The 20,685-nt window shown below is 52.2% G+C and overlaps 1 long non-coding RNA gene across 1 annotated transcript in view; it reads left to right on the forward strand.

Moving 5' to 3' along the window:
* Positions 1-19,484, forward strand: part of LOC144488778 (uncharacterized) — a 45,776-nt gene extending 26,292 nt beyond the window's left edge. Inside the window, exon 3 of the long non-coding RNA XR_013496653.1 lies at positions 17,398-19,484. This is a non-coding gene — a long non-coding RNA (uncharacterized LOC144488778). The remainder of the gene's footprint in view (positions 1-17,397) is intronic.
* The last annotated feature ends 1,201 nt before the right edge of the window (positions 19,485-20,685 follow it).

Here is a 20,685-nt window from a genome sequence, read left to right on the forward strand (position 1 = left end):
ATGGGGACAGTGTAGAGGGAGCTTTACTATCCATCTAACCCCATGCTGTACCTGTCCTGGGAGTGTTTGATGGGAACAGTGTGCAGGGAGCTTTACTCTGTATCTAACCCCGTGCTGTACCTGGCCTGGGAGTGGTTGATGGGGACAGTGTAGAGGGAGCTTTATTCTGTATCTAACCCCATGCTGTACCTGTCCTGGGAGTCTTTGATGGGGACAGTGTAGAGGGAGTTTTACTCTGTATCTAACCCCGTGTTGTAGCTGTACTGGGAGTGTTTGATGGGGACAGTGTAGAGGGAGCTTTACTCTGTATCTAAACCCGTGCTGTACCTGTCCTGGGAGTCTTTGATGGGGACAGTGTAGAGGGAGCGTTACTCTGTATCTAACCCCGTGCTGTTCCTGTCCTGGGAGTGTTTGATTGGGACAGTGTAGAGGGAGCTTTACTCTGTATCTTACCCCGTGCTGTACCTGTCCTGGGAGTGTTTGATGTGGGACAGTGCAGAGGGAGCTTTACTCTGTATCTAACCCCGTGCTGTACCTGTCCTGGGAGTGTTTGATGTGGGACAGTGCAGAGGGAGCTTTATTCTGTATCTAACCCCGTGCTGTACCTGTCCTGGGAGTGTTTGATGGGGACAGTGTAGAGGGAGCTTTACTCTGTGTCTAACCCCGTGCTGTCCCTGTCCTGGGACTGTTTGATGGGGACAGTGTCGAGGGAGCTTTACTCTGTATCTTACCCTGTGCTCTATCTGTCCTGGGAATGTTTGATTGGAACAGTGTAGAGGGAGCTTTACTTTATATATTACCCCGTGCTGTACCTGGCCTGGGAGTGTTTGATGTGGACAGTGTAGAGGGAGCTTTATTCTGTATCTAACCCCATGCTGTACCTGTCCTGTGAGTGTTTGATCGGGGACAGTGTAGAGGGAGCTTTCCTCTGTATCTTACCCCGTGCTGTACCTGTCCTGGGAGTGTTTGATGTGGGACAGTGTAGAGGGAGCTTTATTCTGTATCTAACCCCCTGCTGTACCAGTCCTGGGAGTGCTTGATGGGGGACAGTGCAGAGGGAGCTTTATTCTGTATCTAACCCCGTGTGTACCTGTCCTGGGAGTGTTTGATGGGGACAGTGTCGAGGGAGCTTTACTCTGTATCTAACCCCGTGCTGTACCTGTCCTGGGACTGTTTGATGGGGACAGTGTAGAGGGAGCTTTACTCTGTATCTAACCCTGTGCTCTATCTGTCCTGGGAATGATTGATTGGAACAGTGTAGAGGGAGCTTTATTCTGTATCTAATCCCATGCTGTACCTGTCCTGGGAGTGATTGATGGGGACAGTGTAGAGGGAGCTTTACTCTGTATCTAACCCAGTGCTGTACCTGTCCTGGGATTGTTTGATGGGGAGAGTGTAGAGGGAGCTTGACTCTGTATCTAAACCCGTGCTGTACCTGTCCTGGGAGTGATTGATGGGGACAGTGTAGAGGGAGCTTTACTCTGTATCTAACCCCGTGCTGTTCCTGTCCTGGGAGTTTTTGATTGGGACAGTGCAGAGGGAGCTTTACTCTAGTATCTAAACCCGTGCTGAACCTGTCCTGGGAGTGTTTGATGGGGACAGTGTAGAGGGAGCTTTACTCTGTATCTAACGCCGTGCTGTACCTGTCCTGGGAGTGTTTGAGGGGGACTGTGCAGAGGGAGCTTTACTCTGTATCTCACCCCGTGCTGGACCTGTCCTGGGAGTGTTTGATGGGGACAATGTAGAGGGAGCTTTACTCTGTATCTAACCCCTGCTGGACCTGTCCTGGGAGTGTTTGATGTGGGACAGTGCAGAGGGAGCTTTATTCTGTATCTAACCCCGTGCTGTACCTGTCCTGGGAGTGTTTGATGGGGACAGTGTAGAGGGAGCTTTACTCTGTATCTAACCCCGTGCTGTACCTGTCCTGGGAGTGTTTGATGGGGACAGTGTAGAGGGAGCTTTACTCTGTATCTAACCCTGTGCTCTATCTGTCCTGGGAATGATTGATTGGAACAGTGTAGAGGGAGATTTATTCTGTATCTAATCCCATGCTGTACCTGTCCTGGGAGTGATTGATGGGGACAGTGGAGAGGGAGCTTTACTCTGTATCAAACCCAGTGCTGTACCTGTCCTGGGATTGTTTGATGGGGAGAGTGCAGAGGGAGCTTGACTCTGTATCTAAACCCGTGCTGTACCTGGCCTGGGAGTGTTTGATGTGGACAGTGTAGAGGGAGCTTTATTCTGTATCTCACCCCATGCTGTACATGTCCTGTGAGTGTTTGATCGGGGACAGTGTAGAGGGAGCTTGACTCTGTATCTAACCCCGTGCTGTACCTGTCCTGGGATTGTTTGATAGGGAGAGTGTAGAGGGAGCTTTACTCTGTATCTAAACCCGTGCTGCACCTGTCATGGGAGTGTTTGATTGGGACAGTGTAGAGGGAGCTTTACTCTGTATCTAACCCCGTGCTGTCCCTGTCCTGGGAGTGTTTGCTGGGGACAGTGTAGAGGGAGCTTTACTCTGTATCTAACCCCGTGCTGTCCCTGTCCTGGGAGTGTTTGATGGGGGACAGTGTAGAGTGAGTTTACTCTGTATCTAACCCCGTGCTGTTACTGTCCAGCGAGTTTTTGATTGGGACAGTGCAGAGGGAACTTTACTCTAGTATCTAAACCCGTGCTGAACCTGTCCTGGGAGTGTTTGATGGGGACAGTGTAGAGGGAGCTTTACTCTGTATCTAACCCCGTGCTGTTCCTGTCCAGGGAGTGTTTGATTGGGACAGTGCAGAGGGAGCTTTACTCTTGTATCTAAACCCGTGCTGAACCTCTCCTGGGAGTGTTTGATGGGGACAGTGTAGACGGAGCTTTATTCTGTATCTAACCCCGTGCTGTCCCTGTCCTGGGAGTGTTTGATGGGGGACAGTGTAGACGGAGCTTTACTCTGTATCTAACCCCGTGCTGTACCTGTCCTGGGAGTGTTTGATGGGGACAGTGTAGAGGGAGCTTTACTCTGTATCTAACCCCGTGCTGTACCTGTCCTGGGAGTGTTTGATGGGGACAGTGTAGAGGGAGCTTTACTCTGTATCTCACCCCGTGCTGTACCTGTCCTGGGAGTGTTTGATGGGGGACAGTGTAGAGGGAGCTTTACTCTGTATCTAACCCCGTGCTGTACCTGTCCTGGGAGTGTTTGATGGGGTCAGTGTAGAGGGAGCTTTACTCTGTATCTAATCCAGTGCTGTACCTGTCCTGGGAGTGTTTGATGGGGGGACAGCATAGAGGGAGCTTTTCTCTGTATCTAGCCCCGTGCTGTACCTGTCCTCGGAGCGTTTGATGGGGAGAGTGTAGAGGGTGCTTTACTCTGTATCTAACCCCGTACTGTACCTGTCCTGGGAGTGTTTGATTGGGACAGTGTAGAGGGAGCTTTACTCTGTATCTATCCCCATGCTGTTACTGTCCTGGGAGTTTTTGATGGGGACAGTGTAGAGGGAGCTTTACTATCCATCTCACCCCATGCTGTACCTGTCCTGGGAGTGTTTGATGGGAACAGTGTGCAGGGAGCTTTACTCTGTATCTAACCCCGTGCTGTACCTGGCCTGGGAGTGGTTGATGGGGACAGTGTAGCGGGAGCTTTACTCTGTATCTAACCCCGTGCTGTACCTGTCCTGGGAGTGTTTGATGGGGACAGTGTAGAGGGAGCGTTACTCTGTATCTAACCCCGTGTTGTAGGTGTGCTGGGAGTGTTTGATGGGGACAGTGTAGAGGGAGCTTTACTCTGTATCTAAACCCGTGCTGTACCTGTCCTGGGAGTCTTTGATGGGGACAGTGTAGAGGGAGCGTTACTCTGTATCTAACCCCGTGCTGTTCCTGTCCTGGGAGTGTTTGATTGGGACAGTGTAGAGGGAGCTTTACTCTGTATCTCACCCCATGCTGTCCCTGTCCTGTGAGTGTTTGATCGGGGACAGTGCAGAGGGAGCTGTCCTCTGTATCTTACCCCGTGCTGTACCTGTCCTGGGAGTGTTTGATGTGGGACAGTGCAGAGGGAGCTTTATTCTGTATCTAACCCCGTGCTGTACCTGTCCTGGGAGTGTTTGATGGGGACAGTGTAGAGGGAGCTTTACTTTGTATATTACCCCGTGCTGTACCTGTCCTGGGAGTGTTTGATTGGGACAGTGTAGAGGGAGCTTTACTCTGTATCTAACCCCGTGCTGTACCTGTCCTGGGAGTGTTTGATGGGGGACAGTGTAGAGGGAGCTTTACTCTGTATCTAACCCCGTGCTGTACCTGTCCTGGGAGTGTTTGATGGGGACAGTGTAGAGGGAGCTTTACTCTGTATCTAACCCCGTGCTGTACATGTCCTGCGAGTGTTTGATGGGGACAGTGTAGAGGGAGCTTTACTCTGTATCTAACCCCATGCTGTACCTGTCCTGGGAGTGTTTGATGGGGACAGTGTAGAGGGAACTTTACTCTGTATCTAACCCCGTGCTGTTCCTTTCCTGGGAGTGTTTGATGGGGACTGTGTAGAGGGAGCTTTACTCAGTATCTAACCCCGTGCTGTACCTGTCCTGGGAGTGTTTGATGGGGACAGTGTAGAGGGAGCTTTACTCTGTATCTAACCCCGTGCTGTACCTGTCCTGGGAGTGTTTGAGGGGGACAGTGTAGAGGGAGCTTTATTCTGTACCTAACCCGGTGCTGTACATGTCCTGGGCGTGTTTGATGGGGACAGTGTAGAGGGAGCTTTACTCTGTATCTAACCCCGTGCTGTACCTGTCCTGGGAGTGTTTGATGGGGGACAGTGTAGAGGGAGCTTTACTCTGTATCTAACGCCGTGCTGTACCTGTCCTGGGAGTGTTTGATGGGCACAGTGTAGAGGGAGCTTTACTCTGTATCTAACCCCGTGCTGTACCTGTCCTGGTAGTGTTTGATGGGGGACAGTGTAGAGGGAGCTTTACTCTGTATCTAACGCCGTGCTGTACCTGTCCTGGGAGTGTTTGATGGGCACAGTGTAGAGGGAGCTTTACTCTGTATCTAACCCCGTGCTGTACCTGTCCTGGGAGTGTTTGACGGGGACAGTGTAGAGGGAGCTTTACTCTGTATCTAACCCCGTGCTGTACCTGTCCTGGGAGTGTTTGATGGGCACAGTGTAGAGGGAGCTTTACTCTGTATCTAACCCCGTGCTGTACCTGTTCTGGGAGTGTTTGATGGGGACAGTGTAGAGTGAGCTTTACTCTGTATCTAACCCCGTGCTGTACCTGTCCTGGGAGTGTTTGATGGGGGCACAGTGTAGAGGGAGCTTTACTCTGTATCTAACCCCGTGCTGGACCTATCCTGGGAGTGTTTGATTGGGACAGTGTAGAGGGAGCTTTACTCTGTATGTAACCCCGTACTGTGCCTGTCCTGGGAGTGTTTGATGGGGGACGTTGTAGAGGGAGCTTCACTCTGTATCTATCCCCATGCTGTTACTGTCCTGGGAGTTTTTCATGGGGACAGTGTAGAGGGAGCTTTACTATCCATCTAACCCCATGCTGTACCTGTCCTGGGAGTGTTTGATGGGAACAGTGTGCAGGGAGCTTTACTCTGTATCTAACCCCGTGCTGTACCTGGCCTGGGAGTGGTTGATGGGGACAGTGTAGAGGGAGCTTTATTCTGTATCTAACCCCATGCTGTACCTGTCCTGGGAGTCTTTGATGGGGACAGTGTAGAGGGAGTTTTACTCTGTATCTAACCCCGTGTTGTAGCTGTACTGGGAGTGTTTGATGGGGACAGTGTAGAGGGAGCTTTACTCTGTATCTAAACCCGTGCTGTACCTGTCCTGGGAGTCTTTGATGGGGACAGTGTAGAGGGAGCGTTACTCTGTATCTAACCCCGTGCTGTTCCTGTCCTGGGAGTGTTTGATTGGGACAGTGTAGAGGGAGCTTTACTCTGTATCTTACCCCGTGCTGTACCTGTCCTGGGAGTGTTTGATGTGGGACAGTGCAGAGGGAGCTTTACTCTGTATCTAACCCCGTGCTGTACCTGTCCTGGGAGTGTTTGATGTGGGACAGTGCAGAGGGAGCTTTATTCTGTATCTAACGCCGTGCTGTACCTGTCCTGGGAGTGTTTGATGGGGACAGTGTAGAGGGAGCTTTACTCTGTGTCTAACCCCGTGCTGTCCCTGTCCTGGGACTGTTTGATGGGGACAGTGTCGAGGGAGCTTTACTCTGTATCTTACCCTGTGCTCTATCTGTCCTGTGAGTGTTTGATCGGGGACAGTGTAGAGGGAGCTTTCCTCTGTATCTTACCCCGTGCTGTACCTGTCCTGGGAGTGTTTGATGTGGGACAGTGTAGAGGGAGCTTTATTCTGTATCTAACCCCCTGCTGTACCAGTCCTGGGAGTGCTTGATGGGGGACAGTGCAGAGGGAGCTTTATTCTGTATCTAACCCCGTGTGTACCTGTCCTGGGAGTGTTTGATGGGGACAGTGTCGAGGGAGCTTTACTCTGTATCTAACCCCGTGCTGTACCTGTCCTGGGACTGTTTGATGGGGACAGTGTAGAGGGAGCTTTACTCTGTATCTAACCCTGTGCTCTATCTGTCCTGGGAATGATTGATTGGAACAGTGTAGAGGGAGCTTTATTCTGTATCTAATCCCATGCTGTACCTGTCCTGGGAGTGATTGATGGGGACAGTGTAGAGGGAGCTTTACTCTGTATCTAACCCAGTGCTGTACCTGTCCTGGGATTGTTTGATGGGGAGAGTGTAGAGGGAGCTTGACTCTGTATCTAAACCCGTGCTGTACCTGTCCTGGGAGTGATTGATGGGGACAGTGTAGAGGGAGCTTTACTCTGTATCTAACCCCGTGCTGTTCCTGTCCTGGGAGTTTTTGATTGGGACAGTGCAGAGGGAGCTTTACTCTAGTATCTAAACCCGTGCTGAACCTGTCCTGGGAGTGTTTGATGGGGACAGTGTCGAGGGAGCTTTACTCTGTATCTAACGCCGTGCTGTACCTGTCCTGGGAGTGTTTGAGGGGGACTGTGCAGAGGGAGCTTTACTCTGTATCTCACCCCGTGCTGTACCTGTCCTGGGAGTGTTTGATGGGGACAATGTAGAGGGAGCTTTACTCTGTATCTAACCCCTGCTGGACCTGTCCTGGGAGTGTTTGATGTGGGACAGTGCAGAGGGAGCTTTATTCTGTATCTAACCCCGTGCTGTACCTGTCCTGGGAGTGTTTGATGGGGACAGTGTAGAGGGAGCTTTACTCTGTATCTAACCCCGTGCTGTACCTGTCCTGGGACTGTTTGATGGGGACAGTGTAGAGGGAGCTTTACTCTGTATCTAACCCTCTGCTCTATCTGTCCTGGGAATGTTTGATTGGAACAGTGTAGAGGGAGCTTTACTTTGTATATTACCCCGTGCTGTACCTGGCCTGGGAGTGTTTGATGTGGACAGTGTAGAGGGAGCTTTATTCTGTATCTCACCCCATGCTGTACCTGTCCTGTGAGTGTTTGATCGGGGACAGTGTAGAGGGAGCTTGACTCTGTATCTAACCCCGTGCTGTACCTGTCCTGGGATTGTTTGATAGGGAGAGTGTAGAGGGAGCTTTACTCTGTATCTAAACCCGTGCTGCACCTGTCATGGGAGTGTTTGATGGGGACAGTGTAGAGGGAGCTTTACTCTGTATCTAACCCCGTGCTGTCCCTGTCCTGGGAGTGTTTGATGGGGGACAGTGTAGAGTGAGTTTACTCTGTATCTAACCCCGTGCTGTTACTGTCCAGCGAGTTTTTGATTGGGACAGTGCAGAGGGAGCTTTACTCTAGTATCTAAACCCGTGCTGAACCTGTCCTGGGAGTGTTTGATGGGGACAGTGTAGAGGGAGCTTTACTCTGTATCTAACCCCGTGCTGTACCTGTCCTGGGAGTGTTTGATGGGGACAGTGTAGAGGGAGCTTTACTCTGTATCTAACCCCGTGCTGTTCCTGTCCAGGGAGTGTTTGATTGGGACAGTGCAGAGGGAGCTTTACTCTTGTATCTAAACCCGTGCTGAACCTCTCCTGGGAGTGTTTGATGGGGACAGTGTAGACGGAGCTTTATTCTGTATCTAACCCCGTGCTGTCCCTGTCCTGGGAGTGTTTGATGGGGGACAGTGTAGACGGAGCTTTACTCTGTATCTAACCCCGTGCTGTACCTGTCCTGGGAGTGTTTGATGGGGACAGTGTAGAGGGAGCTTTACTCTGTATCTAACCCCGTGCTGTACCTGTCCTGGGAGTGTTTGATGGGGACAGTGTAGAGGGAGCTTTACTCTGTATCTCACCCCGTGCTGTACCTGTCCTGGGAGTGTTTGATGGGGGACAGTGTAGAGGGAGCTTTACTCTGTATCTAACCCCGTGCTGTACCTGTCCTGGGAGTGTTTGATGGGGTCAGTGTAGAGGGAGCTTTACTCTGTATCTAATCCAGTGCTGTACCTGTCCTGGGAGTGTTTGATGGGGGGACAGCATAGAGGGAGCTTTTCTCTGTATCTAGCCCCGTGCTGTACCTGTCCTCGGAGCGTTTGATGGGGAGAGTGTAGAGGGTGCTTTACTCTGTATCTAACCCCGTACTGTACCTGTCCTGGGAGTGTTTGATTGGGACAGTGTAGAGGGAGCTTTACTCTGTATCTATCCCCATGCTGTTACTGTCCTGGGAGTTTTTGATGGGGACAGTGTAGAGGGAGCTTTACTATCCATCTCACCCCATGCTGTACCTGTCCTGGGAGTGTTTGATGGGAACAGTGTGCAGGGAGCTTTACTCTGTATCTAACCCCGTGCTGTACCTGGCCTGGGAGTGGTTGATGGGGACAGTGTAGCGGGAGCTTTACTCTGTATCTAACCCCGTGCTGTACCTGTCCTGGGAGTGTTTGATGGGGACAGTGTAGAGGGAGCGTTACTCTGTATCTAACCCCGTGTTGTAGGTGTGCTGGGAGTGTTTGATGGGGACAGTGTAGAGGGAGCTTTACTCTGTATCTAAACCCGTGCTGTACCTGTCCTGGGAGTCTTTGATGGGGACAGTGTAGAGGGAGCGTTACTCTGTATCTAACCCCGTGCTGTTCCTGTCCTGGTAGTGTTTGATTGGGACAGTGTAGAGGGAGCTTTCCTCTGTATCTCACCCCATGCTGTCCCTGTCCTGTGAGTGTTTGATCGGGGACAGTGCAGAGGGAGCTTTCCTCTGTATCTTACCCCGTGCTGTACCTGTCCTGGGAGTGTTTGATGTGGGACAGTGCAGAGGGAGCTTTATTCTGTATCTAACCCCGTGCTGTACCTGTCCTGGGAGTGTTTGATGGGGACAGTGTAGAGGGAGCTTTACTTTGTATATTACCCCGTGCTGTACCTGTCCTGGGAGTGTTTGATTGGGACAGTGTAGAGGGAGCTTTACTCTGTATCTAACCCCGTGCTGTACCTGTCCTGGGAGTGTTTGATGGGGGACAGTGTAGAGGGAGCTTTACTCTGTATCTAACCCCGTGCTGTACCTGTCCTGGGAGTGTTTGATGGGGACAGTGTAGAGGGAGCTTTACTCTGTATCTAACCCCGTGCTGTACATGTCCTGCGAGTGTTTGATGGGGACAGTGTAGAGGGAGCTTTACTCTGTATCTAACCCCATGCTGTACCTGTCCTGGGAGTTTTTGATGGGGACAGTGTAGAGGGAACTTTACTCTGTATCTAACCCCGTGCTGTTCCTTTCCTGGGAGTGTTTGATGGGGACTGTGTAGAGGGAGCTTTACTCAGTATCTAACCCCGTGCTGTACCTGTCCTGGGAGTGTTTGATGGGGACAGTGTAGAGGGAGCTTTACTCTGTATCTCACCCCGTGCTGTACCTGTCCTGGGAGTGTTTGAGGGGGACAGTGTAGAGGGAGCTTTATTCTGTACCTAACCCGGTGCTGTACATGTCCTGGGCGTGTTTGATGGGGACAGTGTAGAGGGAGCTTTACTCTGTATCTAACCCCGTGCTGTACCTGTCCTGGGAGTGTTTGATGGGGGACAGTGTAGAGGGAGCTTTACTCTGTATCTAACGCCGTGCTGTACCTGTCCTGGGAGTGTTTGATGGGCACAGTGTAGAGGGAGCTTTACTCTGTATCTAACCCCGTGCTGTACCTGTCCTGGGAGTGTTTGATGGGGGACAGTGTAGAGGGAGCTTTACTCTGTATCTAACCCCGTGCTGTACCTGTCCTGGGAGTGTTTGATGGGCACAGTGTAGAGGGAGCTTTACTCTGTATCTAACCCCGTGCTGTACCTGTTCTGGGAGTGTTTGATGGGGACAGTGTAGAGTGAGCTTTACTCTGTATCTAACCCCGTGCTGTACCTGTCCTGGGAGTGTTTGATGGGGGCACAGTGTAGAGGGAGCTTTACTCTGTATCTAACCCCGTGCTGTACCTATCCTGGGAGTGTTTGATGGGGACAGTGTAGAGTGAGCTTTACTCTGTATCTAACCCCGTGCTGTACCTGTCCTGGGAGTGTTTGATGAGGGTACAGTGTAGAGGGAGCTTTACTCTGTATCTAATCCCGTGCTGTACCTGTCCTGGGAGTGTTTGATGGGGGACAGTGTAGAGGGAGCTTTACTCTGTATCTCATCCCGTGCTGTACCTGTCCTGGGAGTGTTTGATGGGGACAGTGTAGAGGGAGCTTTACTCTGTATCTAACTCCCGTGCTGTACCTGTCCTGGGAGTGTTTGATGGGGGACAGTGTAGAGGGAGCTTTACTCTGTATCTAACCCCGTGCTGTACCTGTCCTGGGAGTGTTTGATGGGGACAGTGCAGAGGGAGCTTTACTCTGTATCTAACCCCATGCTGTCCCTGTCCTGGGAGTGTTTGATGGGGACTGTGTAGAGGGAGCTTTCCTCTGTATCTAACCCCGTGCTGTACCTGTCCTGGGAGTGTTTGATGCGGACAGTGTCGAGGGAGCTTTTCTCTGTATCTAATCCCGTGCTGTACCTGTCCTGGGAGTGTTTGATGGGGACAGTGTAGAGGGTGCTTTTCTCTGTATCTAACCCCGTGCTGTACCTGTCCTGGGAGTGTTTGATGGGGACAGTGTAGAGGGAGCTTTACTCTGTATCTAACCCCGTGCTGTACCTGTCCTGGGAGTGTTTGATGGGGACAGTGTCGAGGGAGCTTTACTCTGTATCTAACCCCGTGCTGTACCTGTCCTGGGAGTGTTTGATGGGGACAGTGTAGAGGGAGCTTTACTCTGTATCTAACCCCGTGCTGTACCTGTCCTGGGAGTGTTTGATGGGGACATTGTAGAGGGAGCTTTACTCTGTATCTAACCCCGTGCTGTACCTGTCCTGGGAGTGTTTGATGGGGACAGTGTAGAGGGAGCTTTACTCTGTATCTAACCCCGTGCTGTACCTGTCCTGGGAGTGTTTGATGGGGACAGTGTAGTGGGAGCTTTACTCTGTATCTAACCCCGTGCTGTACCTGTCCTGGGAGTGTTTGATGGGGACAGTGGAGAGGGAGCTTTACTCTGTATCTAACCCCGTGCTGTACCTGTCCTGGGAGTGTTTGATGGGGACAGTGTCGAGGGAGCTTTACTCTGTATCTAACCCCGTGCTGTACCTGTCCTGGGTGTGTTTGATGGGGGCAGTGTAGAGGGAGCTTTACTCTGTATCTAATCCCGTGCTGTACCTGTCCTGGGAGTGTTTGATGGGGACAGTGTAGAGGGAGCTTTCCTCTGTATCTAACCCCGTGCTGTACCTGTCCTGGGAGTGTTTGATGTGGACAGTGTCGAGGGAGCTTTACTCTGTATCTAACCCCGTGCTGTACCTGTCCTGGGAGTGTTTGATGGGGACAGTGTAGAGGGTGCTTTTCTCTGTATCTAACCCCGTGCTGTACCTGTCCTGGGAGTGTTTGATGGGGACAGTGTAGAGGGAGCTTTACTCTGTATCTAACCCCGTGCTGTACCTTTCCTGGGAGTGTTTGATGGGGACAGTGTAGAGGGAGCTTTACTCTGTATCTAACCCCGTGCTGTACCTGTCCTGGGAGTGTTTGATGGGGACAGTGTAGAGGGAGCTTTACTCTGTATCTCACCCCGTGCTGTACCTGTCCTGGGAGTGTTTGATGGGGACAGTGTAGAGGGAGCTTTACTCTGTATCTAACCCCGTGCTGTACCTGTCCTGGGAGTGTTTGATGGGGACAGTGGAGAGGGAGCTTTACTCTGTATCTAACCCCGTGCTGTACCTGTCCTGGGAGTGTTTGATGGGGACAGTGTAGAGGGAGCTTTACTCTGTATCTAATCCCGTGCTGTACCTGTCCTGCGAGTGTTTGATGGGGACAGTGTAGAGGGAGCTTTACTCTGTATCTTACCCCGTGCTGTACCTGTCCTGGGATTGTTTGATGGGGGACAGTGTAGAGGGAGCTTTACTCTGTGTCTAACCCCGTGCTGTACCTGTCCTGGGTGTGTTTGATGGGGACAGTGTAGAGGGGGCTTTACTCTGTATCTAATCCCGTGCTGTACCTGTCCTGGGAGTGTTTGATGGGGACAGTGTAGAGGGAGCTTTACTGTGTATCTAACCCCGTGCTGTACCTGTCCTGGGAGTGTTTGATGGGGACAGTGTAGAGGGAGCTTTACTGTGTATCTAACCCCGTGCTGTACCTGTCCTGGGAGTGTTTGATGGGGGACAGTGTAGAGGGAGCTTTACTCTGTATCTAACCCAGTGCTGTACCTGTCCTGGGAGTGTTTGATGGGGGACAGTGTAGAGGGAGCTTTACTCTGTATCTAACCCCGTGCTGTACCTGTCCTGGGAGTGTTTGATGGGGACAGTGTAGAGGGAGCTTTACTCTGTATCTAACCCCGTGCTGTACCTGTCCTGGGAGTGTTTGATGGGGACAGTGTAGAGGGAGCTTTACTCTGTATCTAACCCCATGCTGTACCTGTCCTGGGAGTGTTTGATGGGGGACAGTGTAGAGGGAGCTTTACTCTGTATCTAACCCCGTGCTGTACCTGTCCTGGGAGTGTTTGATGGGGACAGTGTAGAGGGAGCTTTACTCTGTATCTAACCCCGTGCTGTACCTGTCCTGGGAGTGTTTGATGGGGACAGTGTAGAGGGAGCTTTACTCTGTATCTAACCCCGTGCTGTACCTGTCCTGGGAGTGTTTGATGGGGACAGTGTAGAGGGAGCTTTACTCTGTATCTAACCCCATGCTGTACCTGTCCTGGGAGTGTTTGATGGGGGACAGTGTAGAGGGAGCTTTACTCTGTATCTAACCCCGTGCTGTACCTGTCCTGGGAGTGTTTGATGGGGACAGTGTAGAGGGAGCTTTACTCTGTATCTAACCCCGTGCTGTACCTGTCCTGGGAGTGTTTGATGGGGACAGTGTAGAGGGAGCTTTACTCTGTATCTAACCCCGTGCTGTACCTGTCCTGCGAGTGTTTGATGGGGACAGTGTAGAGGGAGCTTTACTCTGTATCTAACCCCATGCTGTACCTGTCCTGGGAGTGTTTGATGGGGGACAGTGTAGAGGGAGCTTTACTCTGTATCTAACCCCGTGCTGTACCTGTCCTGGGAGTGTTTGATGGGGACAGTGTAGAGGGAGCTTTACTCTGTATCTAACCCCGTGCTGTACCTGTCCTGGCAGTGTTTGATGGGGATTCCCTCCCTATACTTCAGCTTCTCGAAATCTCGACTGTCATGTTTTGTTATTGGAACATCTCTCCCCCCAATCCCCTCCCCCTACTCAGTCACCCACGCTGCCATCTCTCCAGCCACCCAGAATCCCTTGAGTGGAGACGGAGGCCACTCAGCCCATCGAGTCTGCACCGACCATCCGATAAACATCTTACCCAGGCCTGCACCCTATCCCCATAAGCGCACCCATTTACCCTGCCGCTCTCTTTCACCCGCACACCTTTGGACACTCAGGGACAATTTAGCATGGCCAATCCACCCAACCCGCACATCTTTGGACACTAAGGGACAATTTAGCATGGCCAATCCACCCAACCTGCACATCTTTGGGCACTAAGGGACAATTTAGCATGACCAATCCACCCAACCTGCACATCTTTGGGACACTAAGGGACAATTTAGCATGACCAATCCACCCAACCTGCACATCTTTGGGACACTAAGGGACAATTTAGCATGGCCAATCCACCCAACCTGCACATCTTTGGACACTTAGGGGACAATTTAGCATGGCCAATCCCCCTAACCTGCATATCTTTGGACACCAAGGGACAATTTAGCATGGCCAATCCACCCAACCTGCACATCTTTGGACATTAAGGGACAATTTAGCATGGCCAATCCACCCAACCTGCACATCTTTGGACATTAAGGGACAATTTAGCATGGCCAATCCACCCAACCTGCACATCTTTGGACACTAAGGGGCAATTTAGCATGGCCAATCCACCCAACCTGCACATCTTTGGACACTCAGGGACAATTTAGCATGGCCAATCCACCCAACCTGCACATCTTTGGACACTAAGGGACAATTTAGCATGGCCAATCCACCCAACCTGCACATCTTTGGACACTAAGGGACAATTTAGCATGGCCAATCCACCCAACCTGCACATCTTTGGACACTCAGGGACAATTTAGCATGGCCAATCCACCCAACCTGCACATCTTTGGACACTCAGGGACAATTTAGCATGGCCAATCCACCCAACCTGCACATCTTTGGACACTAAGGGACAATTTAGCATGGCCAATCCACCCAACCTACAGATCTTTGGACACTAAGGGACAATTTAGCATGGCCAATCCACCCAACCTGCACATCTTTGGACACTCAGGGACAATTTAGCATGGCCAATCCACCCAACCTACACATCTTTGGACACTAAGGGACAATTTAGCATGGCCAATCCACCCAACCGACACATCTTTGGACACTAAGGGACAATTTAGCATGACCAATCCACCCAACCTGCACATCTTTCGACACTAAGGGGACAATTTAGCATGGCCAATCCACCCAACCTCCACATCTTTGGACACTAAGGGGCAATTTAGCATGGCCAATCCACCCAACCTGCACATCTTTGGACACTAAGGGACAATTTAGCATGGCCAATCCACCCAACCTGCACATCTTTGGACACTAAGGGACAATTTCGCATGGCCAATCCACCCAACCTGCACATCTTTGGACACTAAGGGACAATTTCGCATGGCCAATCCACCCAACCTGCACATCTTTGGACACTAAGGGACAATTTAGCACGGCCAATTCACCCAACCTGCACATCTTTGGACACTAAGGGACAATTTTGCATGGCCAATCCACCCAACCTGCACATCTTTGGGTTGTGGGAGGTCACTGGAGCACCCGGAGGATACCCATGCAGACACGGGGAGAATGTGCAAACACCACACAGACAGTGACCCGAACCGGGAATCGAACCCGGGTCCTTGGCGCTGTGAGGCAGCAGTGCGAACCCACCGTGCCACCCACCTTCACATCCGAGTTCTCTGTTGTCAGATTCCCCATCATCACCCTCCCTATCTCTTTAACCTCCTCCCTTCCAGACCACCACCTGCTGTCGGAGGCAACGCGGGATGCGGGGGTTAATGCCTGGGTGCCTTGCCAGACACGTCCTGGTCCCAGGAACGTGTTGAGTGAAAGACAGTCCGGATGTAAAACATAGAAACATCGAGGATCGGAGCAGGAGGAGGCCATTCGGCCCTTCGAGTCTGCTCCCCCATTCATCTCCATCATGGCTGATCATCCAACTCAATCGCCCAATCCTGCTTTCCCCCCGTCACCTGTGACCCCGTTCGCCCCAAGTGCTCTCTCCAGCCGCCTCTTCAATACATTCAATGTTTCAGCATCAGCTCCTTCCTGTGGGGATGAATTCTACAGACTCACCGCTCTCTGGGTGAAGAAATGTCTCCTCACCTCCGTCCTAAATGGTCTACCCCGAATCCTCAGACTGTGAGCCCCTGGTTCTGGACTCCCCCCACCATCGGGAACATCCCTCCCTGTATCTACCCTGTCCAGTCCTGTTAGAATTTTATACGTCTCTGTGAGCTTCCCCCCTCATTCGTCCGAACTCCAGCGGGAAACAATCCTAACCTCGTCAATCTCTCCTCGTACATCAGTCATAGAGGTTTACAGCCTGGAAACAGGCCCTTCGGCCCAACTTGTCCATGCCGCCCTTTTTATTCAACCCCGAAGCTCGTCCCAATTGCCCGCATTTGGCCCATATCCCTCTATACCCATCGTGCCCATGTAACTGTCCAAATGCTTTTTAAAAGACAAAATTGTACCCGCCTCTACTACTACCTCTGGCAGCTCGTTCCAGACACTCACCGCCCTCTGTGTGAAAAAATTGCCCCTCTGGACACTTTTGTATCTCTCCCCTTAAACCTCTGCCCTCTAGTTTTAGACCCCCTACCTTTGGGAAAAGATGTTGACTATCTAGCTGATCTATGCCCCTCATTATTTTATAGATCTCTATAAGATCACCCCTCAGCCTCCTACGCTCCAGAGAAAAAAGTCCCAGTCTATCCAACCTCTCCTTATAACTCAATCCATCAAGTCCCGGTAGCATCCTAGTAAATCTTTTCTGCACTTTTTCTAGTTTAATAATATCCTTTCTATAATAGGGTGACCAGAACTGTACACAGTATTCCAAGTGTGGCCTTACCAATGTCTTGTACAACTTCAACAAGACATTCCAACTCCTGTATTCAATGTTCTGACCGATGAAACCAGGCATGCCGAATGCCTTCTTCACCACTCTGTCCACCTGTGACTCCACTTTCAAGGAGCTATGAACATGTAACTCTAGATCTCTTTGTTCTGTAACTCACCCCAACACCCTACCATTAACTGAGTAAGTCCTGCCCTGGATCAATCTACCAAAATGCATCACCTCGCATTTGTCTCAATTAAACTCCATCTGCCATTCGTCAGCCCACTGGCCCAATTGATCAAGATCCCGTTGCAATCGGAGATAACTTTCTTCACTGTTCTTCAGGTATTGACTATCTCGCTGATCTGTGCCCCTCATTATTTTATAGACCTCTATAAGATCATCCCTCAGCCTCCTACGCCCCAGAGAAAAAAGTCTCAGTCTATCCAGCCTCTCCTTATAACTTGGAATCAGCCTGGTAAACCTTCGCTCTGCTCCCTCGAGAGCAAGAACATCCTTCCTCAGAAAAGGAGACCTAAACTGCCCACACAATACTCTGGGTGTGTCCTCACCAAGGCCCTGTATAATTACAACAACACATCCCCGCTCCTGTATCGAAACCTCCTGCAATGAATCGGCCAACATACCATTTGCCTTCTGTACCGCCTGCTGTACCCGCACGCTCACCTTCACCGACTGGTGCACCAGGACAGCTAGCGGGGCCTAAGGACGGGGGTTGGATTGGGTCTGTCTCTGAGTACATTGTCACCTCTCTCTCTCTGTGTCTCTCTCTCTACTTTGTGTCCACTCCAGGTGTCTGACGGAACATCGATGAGACCCAAACTAAGAGGCCCCACCCCGACCGATGGCCATTTGACTGAACGGGAAGGCGGAACCCCCTCTTCCCCCCTCACCTCCTCCCCATCTCCATCCCACGACGGAGGAGGGGGGAGCCGGCGAGTATAGCGACCAGGCGGATCGTGGACGAACCCGGGACCACTCGGACACCCTCCTCCCTCTCTGCCTCTCGCCCTGACGCAAGCCGCTTTTCTTTTTAACCTCGCTCTCCCTCCAAGGAACTGGCCTCCATCTTGTTGGCGGGGTCTGAGGCGGGGGAGGCGAGGAGGGATTGAGGGAAAAGGGCAGGAGGGGAATTTGGTGGCGGGGGCCATTTTTATTTTCTGACAAGCTTGCTCAGTAGGCCTCAGGCCTTTCTTTTGGCCTTTATCCCTGACCGAACCACCCCCTCACCTCCAGATACAAGCAATCTTTTAGCCTGAGTTTTTTTTTAAAATAATAATTTATTTAATGTTCTGATGTGTTCTTTGTTGGTGACCATTTTTGGACATCCTTCCAATCGCCCTCCCCCCTCCACCTTTCCCACCCTCCTCCCATTGGCCCTCTCTCCCTACCCCCCCCCCCTCAACTCCACTCTCGCTCTCCCCCCTTCGACACCCCCCCCCCACTTCCCTCAGAGCGGGGGAAGGGCCCTCAGGCTCCTCCCGAGGCCTAGTTTCCAGTCACAATCGCGGCAGGCTGGAGGGCAGGAATTCAAAGCAGGAATTTGAGGCCTGCTCATGCTTAGATACGGCCCTGCGTCGCCTCCTCTTCAAAGTATTGTGGGTAGGAATTCAAGTCGGCTGCAGGCTTGATCTGAGGCCTGTTGATGCCAAGATCCAGCCCGTGTGGCGCCTGCTTTTCAAGGGATTGTTGGCAGGAATATAGGCCACAGGCTTGATTTGAGACCTACCCACGTCAAGATAGGGCCAGTGTGGCGCCTGCTCTTCAAGTGTTGGTGGGCAGTCGATAAAGTAGGTCACAGGCTTCACTTGAGGCCTGTTGATGCCAAGATAGGGCCCGTGCATCGCCTCCTCTTCAAGAGATTGTTGGCAGGAATATAGGCCACAGGCTTCATTTGAGACCTTCCCATGCTTAGATACGGCCCATGCTTGGCCTGCTCTTCAAGAGATGGTGGGCAGGAATTCAAGCAGGCCGCAGGCTTGGTTTGAGGCCTGCCCAGGCCAAGATAGGGCCTGTGTGGCGCCTTCTCTTCAAGGGATTATTGGCAGGAATATAGGCCACAGGCTTCATTTGAGGCCTTCCCATGCTTAGATACGGCCCGTGCATCACCTGCTCTTCAAGGGATTGTTTGCAGGAGTTCAAGTTGGCCACAGGCTTCATTTGAGGCCTTCCCACGCCAAGTTACGGCCCGTGCTCTGCCTGCTCTTCAAGGAATTGTGGGTCGGAATTCAGGGTAGGCTCGATTTGAGGCCTGCCTACCCCAAGATAGGGCCCGTGCATCACCTCCTCTTCAACGTACTGTGGATAGGTATTTGGGTAGGCCGCAGGCTTGATCTGAGGCCTTCCCACGCACAGACACGGCCCACGTGGTGCCTGCCCTTCAAGAGACTGTGGGTAGAAATTTTTGTAGGCTTGATTTGAGGCCTGCCTACGTCAAGATGGGGCCCACGCTCTGCCTGCTCTTCGAAGGATTGTGGGCAGGAATTTAAGTAGGCCGCAGGCTGCATTTGAGGCCTACCTCGTCAAGGTGGACAAGCCTGAGGCAGGAAGGAAGGGAGGCTGAGTCCGGTGTGAGGAGGGGGGGGGTGGAAAAGGATGCAAGTGAAGCCGACAGACGCGACGGTCCTGCAGACGCACACGCAGGGGGCACGGGGTTGAGGGGGGGGTGGGGAGCAGCAGTAGGCCGCAGGCTTCACTTGACCAGTTCTGCTACCTGCGCTTACGCCAAGCGGAGACTTTTATTTTCTACTGAATGTCACGCCTTCACAATGTCCTGAATCCCTCCCGCAGGTTTCCCGAGCCCTCACTGTTGCTGACTATTATTTTGTACTTAAATAACTGATTCAAGGAACGCATGTCTCCAAAATAAAGCTTTTCAAAAAACACCACGAACCTGGCGTCTTTTCTCCCCTGAGAATCTCGAGGGAGGGTCAGTGCTGAGGGAGCGCCCACACTGTGGGAGGGTCAGTGCTGAGGGAGCGCCGCACTGTGGGAGGGTCAGTGCTGAGGGAACGCCGCACTGTGGGAGGGTCAGTGCTGAGGGAGCGCCGCACTGTGGGAGGGTCAGTGCTGAGAGAGCGCCGCACTGTGGGAGGGTCAGTGCTGAGAGAGTGCCGCACTGTGGGAGGGTCAGTGCTGAGAGAGCGCCGCACTGTGGGAGGGTCAGTGCTGAGAGAGCGCCGCACTGTGGGAGGGTCAGTGCTGAGGGAGCGCCGCACTGTGGGAGGGTCAGTGCTGAGGGAGCGCCGCACTGTGGGAGGGTCAGTGCTGAGGGAGCGCCGCACTGTGGGAGGGTCAGTGCTGAGGGAGCGTCGCACTGTGGGAGGGTCGGTGCTGAGGGAGCGCCGCACTGTGGGAGGGTCAGTGCTGAGGGAGCGCCGCACTGTGGGAGGGTCAGCGCTGAGGGAGCGCCGCACTGTGGGAGGGTCGGTGCTGAGGGAGCGCCGCACTGGGGAGGGTCAGTGCTGAGGGAGCGCCGCACTGTGGGAAAATCGATATTCTTTGTGAGTTCTTTCCCTTAATTCAGAGTTTTTAAATTTCCAAACGCTGTTTTATAATTTTAAGTGCGGGGGAGCCTAACTCCTGTAATCGCGTATTGGAGTTGATCGGATGGTTACATTCTGGTCTATGGAATATATCGGGGAGATGTGAATGCTTGAAACTCTGACCAAAGATGTCCTCGGAAGCTTCGCCACGTCCCTGCTCGCCTTCAGGTGCCTTTTTCGAACCTGCTGCCTCGATTCAACTCAAGTAGGTGGAACAGCAGGCAGTGAACAGGAGATAAACACTTTGTAGATCAACAAACTGGGGCGGCACGGTGACGCAGTGGGTTATCACTGCTGCCTCACAGCTCCAGGGACCCCGGTTCGATCCCCGGCTCGGGTCACTGTCTGTGCGGAGTCTGCACGTTCTCCCCGTGTCTGCGTGGGTTTCCTCCGGGTGCTCCGGTTTCCTCCCACAGTCTGAAAGATGTGCAGGTTGGGTGGATTGGCCATGCTAAATTGTCCCCTTAGTGTCCAAAGATGTGCAGGTTGGGTGGATTGGCCAGGCTAAATTGTCCCCTTAGTGTCCAAAGATGTG

Source organism: Mustelus asterias, unplaced genomic scaffold (assembly GCF_964213995.1).
Source record: "Mustelus asterias unplaced genomic scaffold, sMusAst1.hap1.1 HAP1_SCAFFOLD_1854, whole genome shotgun sequence".
Classification (NCBI taxonomy): Eukaryota; Metazoa; Chordata; class Chondrichthyes; order Carcharhiniformes; family Triakidae; genus Mustelus; species Mustelus asterias.